Below are 10065 nucleotides of genomic sequence, written 5' to 3'. Positions count from 1 at the left end.
TACAACTCAACGTAGAATATATTTTTCAGTTACTTGTGTCCATATTGTAAAACATAAAATACATGTATTCTCATCCCGAAATATTTAGAGTTTAAAAGTGGGACTATATACTCACCTAATGTATTTTGTAGTAAAAATACATATAACACCATTTAATGAGTATAAGGTTGGCCTCGGATTCACGAACCTATAACAAGTATACATATTAACACCTTATAATATAAATCAATTAAGTTTATATATTTTGTTATGTATTAGGATTTATATACCTATATATAGTTTTATTTATACTGATAGTACATTAGGATACTTATTAGGTACTGGGTTAAGGTTATATCAATAATATTAGTTAAAACGTAGTTTTATGCAATACTAGTATACTTTATGTAATAAGTATGTCTCTATATAAATATCTGTTGTTTGTAAAAATAATAATTATACTAATACCAAAATAATTTGTATTGATAATAATAATACTTTTAATAATGATAATAATTTTAATAAAATTGATAAATTTAATAATAATGAACTCTAATGATAATCATTATAAAAATAATGATTTTACTGATACTGATAATACTAATATTTATATTTATAACTATAATGATAATAATACTACAAATAATAATATTATTAATAATAATACTAATACTTATGATAATAATACAAATAATAAAAACATGATAATTTTAAAAATGTTATTATTATTATTTATTTATTACTATTACTATTATTTTACTTTTATTTTTTTTTAGCAACAAGGGTAATAATAATAATAATAATAATAATAATAATCAATTTAATAAAAACATGAAAACTACCTCAAAATTTGGGAAAATCTGTCTTAACAGGGTCTCGAACCCAAGACCTCCCGGATAACCCAAACACCCTAAACCACTGAACTGTCCTCTACTTTTCTGATGTATTGTGGGTTTAATTTGTTTTATCCTTTATTTCAGTCCATCCGAAACAGACCACTAGATTTACGGCCCAACAAGGATAACATAAGCATCTTGGCCCAATAGTAGAGTGGATCTCGGCTTACATTATAATGACAGCCCAATTGATAAGGTCTAGTAAGATTTTATTGTTTTTATAAAAAAAAACGTCCCAGCTTAGATTCGAACCGCAGACCCCTCGTTACTCAGACACTCCTTCTAGCCACTCCTCCATCCGTTATTTTCTGTTTTATGACGCAATTTATATATGTATATATCGTGTGATTTCTGTTTCTCCTCCTTTAAACTTCGGTCGACCCAGGACCCAATCACCAAAATCAATTATTATCTAAACTGTGTAGTCGGCCCACTATCACAAAAAAAAAATTCGTTCCATAGGATTCGGACAACATATACAACAAATCGTTCTCCACTTCTTAACTTTATTATTATTATTATATATATATATATATTTTTTTTTTTATTGGAACCATGGAACAGAAGACATAACATCGAACATGTAATCCAAATCATGCGAATACTTGCAGCAGTTCGAGTATGTGATGGTTGGTGTTTTAAATGGGTGATAATTGTTTATGGTTTCATTAACAGAAGAAAAAAAAAAAAAAAAAAAAATTAAACAAATAAAAAGGTGGTGATTAGGGTTCGTGGTGGTGTTGGGGTTCGAGGGAAGTCGTATGCAGTTTATGATGGTTTGTTAACTGTTTATGAAAACCTCGCGAATTGTAGATAAATATATATAGAGAGTAAAAGAGGTAGAGCGAGATGGGGAGATGGTGGGTGGTTTAAGGTGATTATAAATGGTGATTGCTACGGTGACCGGCGATAGTGGTGACTCTTGGTTTGAAAATGGTGGCGACGGTAAGTGACATGAAAGTGGCGGTGTTCTTGGATATTAATAAGAGAGGGAAAAAGAGAAGATTGTAGGGTGATGATCCGTGGTGGTTGAAGTGGTTGATGGTGGTGGATCCAGAGGTAGAAGATGGCGGTTTCAAAGGTTGAAGATGTGTTTATAAAGGTGGTTGTGGTTGTATAGTAAACCGTAGGTGATGGTGGGTTAACGGCTTTAAGATGAAACATAAACATGGTAGTAGTTGGTTAGCGAGGAGTCGACTCATTCCTTTGGGTTTGGTCTTTGTACATAATCAACAAAGAACATAAGCATAGTAGTAGTAGTGAACGATGTTTGGATGTGATATGAATTGTGATGGGTGGTTTAATGGTTAGCAAAAAAATATCAGAAATAACTAGAGTGATGGTTGAAAATGTAAACCGGGTGAGGGTGAATATATATCTCTTTAACATAGGTCATATATGCATATAGATAGTAATAATTAATAATATAATATTATTCTTATAATTCAAATAAGATTGAATCAACGAAAAGTAGTAGACAGATTGAAACAATCAAAAATAGTAAAAGGAAGCATGTGAGGATGATTTGTATATATATGAAAATGGGTGTCATTGTAATCAATTATATGGAATATATAAAAAAAATCAAATTAATCATACAATTAACATATATGAAATTAGCGGCCTTTCAGTTTCGGATCACCCATTATTTTAAAATCGTATCATGTGTCGTCGGAAATGGTCGAGGTCAAATGGTAATTGAATATATGAACATAGTTTCAAAATTTTCGAGACTCAACATTACAGATTTTGCTTATCGTGTCGGAAACATATAAAGATTAGGGTTTAAATTTGGTCGGAAATATTCGGGTCGTTACATTAGACTTGCTGTCTTGGTGTTATAGACTTGCTGTTATGGACCTGCTGTGTTAGATTTCCGCTGCATTACTTAGAGATGTCTCAATCATGAAACTTTTATCTTGCATTCACAACTTATGTTATTTGAATAATGGATTTGTAATGACCTCTGTGTCACGTTATCTTTTGTAAACGCTGTCTTTTTATGAATGCAAAACTGGTTTTCAAACAGCATATAGTGTTTGACCGTGTAAAGATCATGTTGTTGACGAATCGTACACGATGGTTTTGTACGGGGCGTCACAACTTGTTCAGTGCCGTCATATGCATAATTACTACGAAATATCGTATTGTGAGTTTCATTACTCCCTTTTATTATATTTTTGGGCTGAGAATACATGCACTGTTTTATAAATGTTTGACAAAATAGACACAAGTACTCGAACTACATTCTATGATTGAATTATTTGGATTTCGTGGTTCGATTTCTATACAGATTGCATTAGCTACTGATTGCGTTAGCCGGTATGATTGTTTTGCATTTTGATTGCATTAGCTACCGATTGCGTTCGCCAATATGATTGTTTTGCATTTTGATTGCATTAGCTACCGCCGGTATGATGGTTTTGCATTTTGATTGCATTAGCTACCGCCGGTATGATTGTTTTTCATTTTCCGACTTGTATACTGATTGCGATTGCCGGTATATTGGTAAAATTCCCACCAGGTGTTCATCATATGAATGAATTTTACAGCAGTGAGCAGACCTACACTTTATTATGAAAATGAAATCTTGTGGTCTATTAAAATTATGGAAATGATCGATTATGATAAACTAATGAACTCACCAACCTTTTGGTTGACACTTTTAAGCATGTTTATTCTCAGGTATTAAAGAAATCTTCCGCTGTGCATTTGCTCATTTAAAGATATTACTTGGAGTCATTCATGGCATATTTCTATAGACGTTGCATTCGAGTCGTTGAGTTCAAAAAGGATTATTATAAAGTAAATGGCAGATTAAGTCATTTATAGTTTGGTTATATTGAGAGATGGTATGCATATTTGTCAACCATCATTGTAATGAAAGATTGTCTTTTAAAAACGAATGCAATGTTTGAAAAATGTATCATATAGAGGTCAGAACCTCGCAATGTAATCAACTATTGTGAATCATTTATAATCGATATGAATGGGTCCTTTCATATATGATGATACGATCAGATTGTATATAAGTCTGTATGTGTATGTGATAATGAATATGTGTATGTGTATGTGATAATGAATATGTGTATGTGTATGATGATATGACTATAATCAGGAGCAGTTGACTGTTAATTGATCATATCACATTATGAGTTGTTTGATACTAAGTAATAGGAATTGGTTACCAATAATGAGAGAATTTGATGAGGTCTGTGAATTACAAGGTGAATCACTATGATACGAAACTTATAAGTGACAGTTTGACCCAGTTACTTATAACTGGGTCAATCTGGGCTATGGTCATGGGTCAATTGTTTGTTTTTCTTATAAAGTGGGGACATATTGATTGCGTCAAACTGACCATATAGGTTGAAAGTAGTTTATAGATAATCTATAATGTATATTGAACCATTTATTTCGATATTTTTACCATCCTTGAAATATTGATACTTTTGACTTTTCAAAAAAAATAAAATAAAAGTGATCAGTTCAAACCCAACCTATTTGACCTATTACCCAAATTCGTCCATTTTACCACCTCTATTTTACCACCTCTAGAATATTTCTATCTAGGCTTTTATCTACTCTATATTTTCCATGATCTGCTTATCTTGGTGTCTGTTTGCATACTTCTTCTTCAGGTTAGATCTCCCAATGAAGGTATATAGTCTGTTTAAATTTTTTGTAATATGTGCAGTGAGTGTCCTGTTACATTGTTGTATTCATATAAACATTTATAGCTTTTGGAAGTTATTACATATGCTTTTGGATGTGTCCAATGAAGGTATGTAAGATATTATATATGCTTTTGGTTGTTTTCGGTTTTAAGATCAACGCTAAAAATGAGTGAAAAAAGAAAAAAGAAAGCAGCTAACGTGAGTGAAAATTTGATTAAACCTGCATTTTAATAACCAAAAATGATCAACACTGCACTTGCCACATGATAATGTTCTTATATCTGCTAATAAGAGTCAACATTGGTTTTCAATCCATTGTATATACAACATGTAATTAAGGTACTTTGTTAACGCTACCTACCGTGAATTGATATAACATATTTGTTTTCAGTTTGTTTAATTAAGGGTCGCCTTGCAACTCACGGGCTCTTAAAAGCTGGTAATTTTATATTATATGGTTTGTGGTTGACGTGGAATGCCTAGTCACATATCCATGTCAGTTTGTAAAATTTGTTTTGTAAAAATTATGTAAGCATAGAATTTCTCTTTGCAATCACGCACCCTTCTAAGTATTAAATTGAAATCACACTCCTTTATGGGCAAAGAAAAAATTGATATACCCTTTATCGAGAAAAAGTGATTTTTATGTTACCTTTCTGGACAATTTGCCCTTGAAAGTAACGCACAATATATACGATGTATAACAAAAACAAAAATGAAATTTGAAAATCCAAAAAATAAAGTACCTGTTGTGGCAATAGAAACGGAAGATAACAGGAAAAAGGCAACGATGAAGATGTCGAGTAATTTCAGCGAAGAAGAAGTAAGTTTTCGCAAAGAAAAAAGTATTCGGAACACAATCAAAAGACGACTGTGCACGAAATCATAACACGATAAAACATGATTGTACACAAAACGACTGGATCCGAACGAATAGTAAGAGATGCTAAATTTCTGATACAATATTCAAATAGGTTCATCCCCAAGATAAAACACGAAATCAAAATCCCTAGAGGGTTATGTGATAATCGCACAAGATCGAGAAGAATCGGGTAAAACCAAGAAATCAAAAACCTTCTTTCAAATCGTATCATATTCAGAACAACCAAATGTTGGGTGTATATATATTGAAATGAAATTTGAAAACTATGCTATTAATTATTTGTGTTTTAGAAGGGGGGTTAATGTTAATAATAATTAATTAATAATTAATATTAATATTAATATTAATAATTAATAATTAATAATTAATAATTAAAATAAAATAAATAAAACCACACTTCGTATAACGTAGTATGTATAATTTGTGAATGAGACAAATGACAAGAATATTTTTTGGACGGGTCAACTAACAAAGTCTGATAAATACCAAAAAGTATACAAAAACCAAACAATGTTAGTTTTCATTTCTTCTTCTCCGTCTTCCCTCCACCATTCTTGAAACCATAAAAAAAAACCAACAAATTACATGTATTTGTTGCTTTATTAAATTTGGAAAGCAAGATCAAATGAAGAAAGTGAAGGGGATTGAAAAATGGTTAAAGAAAATTATTAATGGTTATCATACTATAGGAATAGGATTTATGATTGTAATGGGAGTGATTATGGGAGTTGTTTACTTATGTAGAGATGATATTGGAGTATCACTTGATAATAATCATCATCATAATATTATTATTGAAGAAGAGACATTTTCATTTGAAAGCTGTGACTTGTTTAATGGAAGTTGGGTTTATGATAATAAATCAAGACCTTTATATAAAGAAAAAGAATGTTCATTCATGGCTGATGATTATTCTTGTCAAAAATTTGGAAGAAAAGATTTCAACTATCAGTTTTGGAGATGGCAGCCTCATGGTTGTGATCTTCCCAGGTTCACTATCTGACTTTTTCTTCAAATATTTGTTTATTTGTATGTATATATGTATATGTATGCATGTATGTGTTTATGTATATATATGACGTAGGAGAGACTATCCTAGTCACGAGTCAAAATTAACACCAAAATATGTGCATTAGTTTGAGTTCCGAATTTCATTTATCAACCCGTCAAGTGATAAGGAGTTTGATTTATTGAGTCACATTCTTTTTTTAAGAGTTTTATGTCACTTTAACAACAACATAATTCAATACGACATAAGTGGTGTATGGAAAGGTGAGATATAGACAATCATTCCTCTATCCAAGAATAAAAACAAGCCATTTCTCCACCCAGAGTGAAAGTCATTTCTCTCTCTATTCGACGGATAGAGAGATTGTTTTCGAGTGGACCTCCGGTCAATAAGTAGGAAAAAGTTTTTAAAAAAATAAAATAAAATTGAAACATCATGAAAATGATATAATCAAATTTCCATTAATTTTAAATCATGTCCCTAAAATTTATGTCACGTTTAACCTTTAGTATAAAATATAATATAATATAATGTAAGCAAAGTTAAAAAGTTAAGGTAAATTGCCTAGTTTTGAACGTTAATTCTTGCGGAGTATAATGAAACAATATAAAATGAATACGTAGATAAATGAGGTACTAATTTTCCTTTTCTAGATATAACGTCGTTGAAATTAACTTGTTATATATGCTAGAGCTCAAAAAAACTTTTGAAAATAATTGTAAATTGTAGTAATGCGTATGTGTGTAATAGAATTATTAAAAGAGTCATATTTATACATGTATGTATCAAATTCAAAATTGCACCTGAAGTTGACATCTACATTAATCTGTCCGTTTCAATAACCTGTAATTTGTGCAAAATTAAGTTATACAATCAATTAACTTTTAAAGTCTCAATTGATAGGTTCAATGGTACAGCACTGTTGGAGAAACTAAGGGACAAGAGGGTTGTTTTTGTTGGGGACTCATTAGGCAAAAATCATTGGATTTCACTCCTTTGTCTTATTGATTCATGGATCCCAGAACCATCAAACAAGGTTGCACAATGGCATGGCTCATTAATCACTTTTACAGCATCTGTGAGTCAATTTTGTCTTGTCTTTGTTGGTACTATTTCATATTTGTACATTACACATATGACATATATTTGAATTCTTACATGGTAGGAATACAATGTTTCCATTGATTTTTACTGGGAGCCATTGTTGGTTGAATCAAATTGTGATGATCCTGTTACACATCGTGTCCGTGATCGGATCATGAAAATCGAGAGCATCGAGAAGCATGCAAAAAAATGGATTGATGCTGACATACTAGTTTTTGACTCGTATACATGGTGGCTAGAGCCTAATATGACACTATTGTAAGTATTACTTGAAGTCTTAGAACTGTAAATGTTTAGAGTATTTGGTCTGGATATACATTGGCACTAAACATCTGTTAATGTTCTAGGTGGGGATCATTTGAAAATCCAAATAGAACTATTGTTGAATCTGGAAGGGTAAGACGTTACGAAATGGCTCTTGAAACATGGTCGAATTGGTTAGAGACTCATCTTAATCGCAACTAGACTAGACTTTTTTTCATAAGCCTATCCCCGGATCACAGAGAGTAGGCATATATTTACTTTTTTATACCATAACATTTGTTTACAATGGAAGATGATCCATACAAAAGCATTTTTTTAACATATACCACCAAATGCGCTAAAAACATTGTACTGTACAACACCTTTAATGCACATTCATTGATTGATGTATGGCAAAAAAATGGTGGTGTACGGATCACTTTCACAATATCTAACCTTTAGGTCCATGTGACCCTTTCTAATCTTTGTTCGTACCATATCTAGGGGTGGAGATTGGGGAAAGACAATGGGAGAAAATTGCTACAACGAAACAGAGCCGATAATGGAAGAAGGGTATTGGGGAAAAGGTTCGGATACTGATTTAATGAAAACAGCGCAATCAGTGGTACAAGATCTCGAAACAAAAGGCTTAAATATTCAACTTCTAAACATAACACAACTTTCACAGTATCGAAAAGATGGACACCCGACTATATATAAAAGACATTGGGAACCTCCAACGGTTCAAGAACAGGCTAATCCGGTCCCGTATTCAGATTGTGTACACTGGTGTCTTCCTGGCGTCCCTGATGTTTGGAATGAGATCCTTTATACTTATATTCGTTTTAAACAATAAGATAATAATGTTCATTTTTTTATTGTCTTACTTATGCTGGAAAAACAAAAGTATACAAGCTTAAAATACAAACCTTAGATGTTAGACAATGGGTTGTTAGAAAGAGTAATTTAGGGGTAACTAATGAGCTTGACATATAGTAATATGCATACTAGTTACATGAAAATTGAGTTGAAAGTATACAGACTTAGTTTAATGGTTTTGTTACACCAACCCATTTGTTCTGTGTTCATTAGTACTTTAAAATATTACCAAGTCAAAAGCTTTTATTCATTACTTTTGTTTTCCATGTTTCACATAGAATATCTATGTTTAATATTTTGTTGTTATCTCCTTTATACTCCTAAGTTTTTACCTTATAAATCAGTGTGTTACTTTTTTATTTTACCCTTTATATTTTGTTTACTTTATTATTTCTGGAAAAGTAGAACCTGAGGCAACTAAACTTGTTAAGCCATAAATCTGATTATTACAAAATTTTACTACAGTACCAATTACGTAGTATTTCTCTAGGTAATCGATTATTAGCAACTCTTCCCAACTTCTTTCACCATAAAAAAAAAATTAATAATAATAATAATACTTTTATACAGAGTATATTATTAAAGTATAACATACATCTATCTATATTATATATTTATATTTATATTTATTTATATATTATATATAATAAATACTAATAGAACTCATTACTGATTAAGTGATTAGTTTGTTGGTTTTAGAGTAGTTAGGTATTTACTGTATGAGGTATTGAGCTAACAAGATGCTTTTTGGTTCCTAACCCTTTGACCCAGAATTCATTTTGTCCCTGGTCTCTTTTCCTTCGTTTTTTATACAATGACTTAACCACACAAAATACCAATTTTTTTTTTATTTATTTTTTTTTTTTTTTGAGAGAGAGAAAGAGAGACTGAAAATGAGATGAATATCCGGATCAAATAACTTAAACAGCAATTCACAACTCAAAAGTTGAAAGCTAATAAAATAAAGGGCAAATGGCCCGAAGAGATAACTGAGTTACCCAATTTGACAATAAAGGTAATATGGATTTTGCTTAAGCCCGAAAAGGATTACATTTTTTAATTTGACACAGAAAAGGAGTACGATTTGAAAATGTGTGAAATTAGGGGTAACATCGTCAAATTCATTAACAATCGTTAGTAAAAAATACACGGTTTGTCCCTGAAGTTTTTTAAAAAATCGCACCACTCATCCTTTTCATCATCTTCACATCTTCATATCAGATACTATGTATACTTAAGTTACTTTTTCGGGCCATTTGCCCTAAAATTAAAAACCACCTGAATCGAGAGTGCGATTTACTCGAATAAAAATTACTTTTAGTAGTATAAAGTTAACATACTAACATTCTAAAGGGTTCTCTTTAATTAAAATTATATAAAGAAAAATGAGTA

The 10065-nt window shown here is 31.1% G+C and overlaps 1 pseudogene; it reads left to right on the top strand.

The window, feature by feature from the left end:
• Window positions 1-1759: 1759 nt before the first annotated feature.
• Window positions 1760-8650, top strand: LOC139902737 (protein trichome birefringence-like 34; annotated as a pseudogene).
• Window positions 8651-10065: the final 1415 nt, after the last annotated feature.

The sequence above is a fragment of the Rutidosis leptorrhynchoides genome, chromosome 3 (genome assembly GCF_046630445.1).
Source record: "Rutidosis leptorrhynchoides isolate AG116_Rl617_1_P2 chromosome 3, CSIRO_AGI_Rlap_v1, whole genome shotgun sequence".
NCBI classification, from domain to species: Eukaryota; Viridiplantae; Streptophyta; class Magnoliopsida; order Asterales; family Asteraceae; genus Rutidosis; species Rutidosis leptorrhynchoides.
Note: the sequence above shows the minus strand (reverse complement) of the source record. Positions and strands in the feature narration are given on the sequence as shown.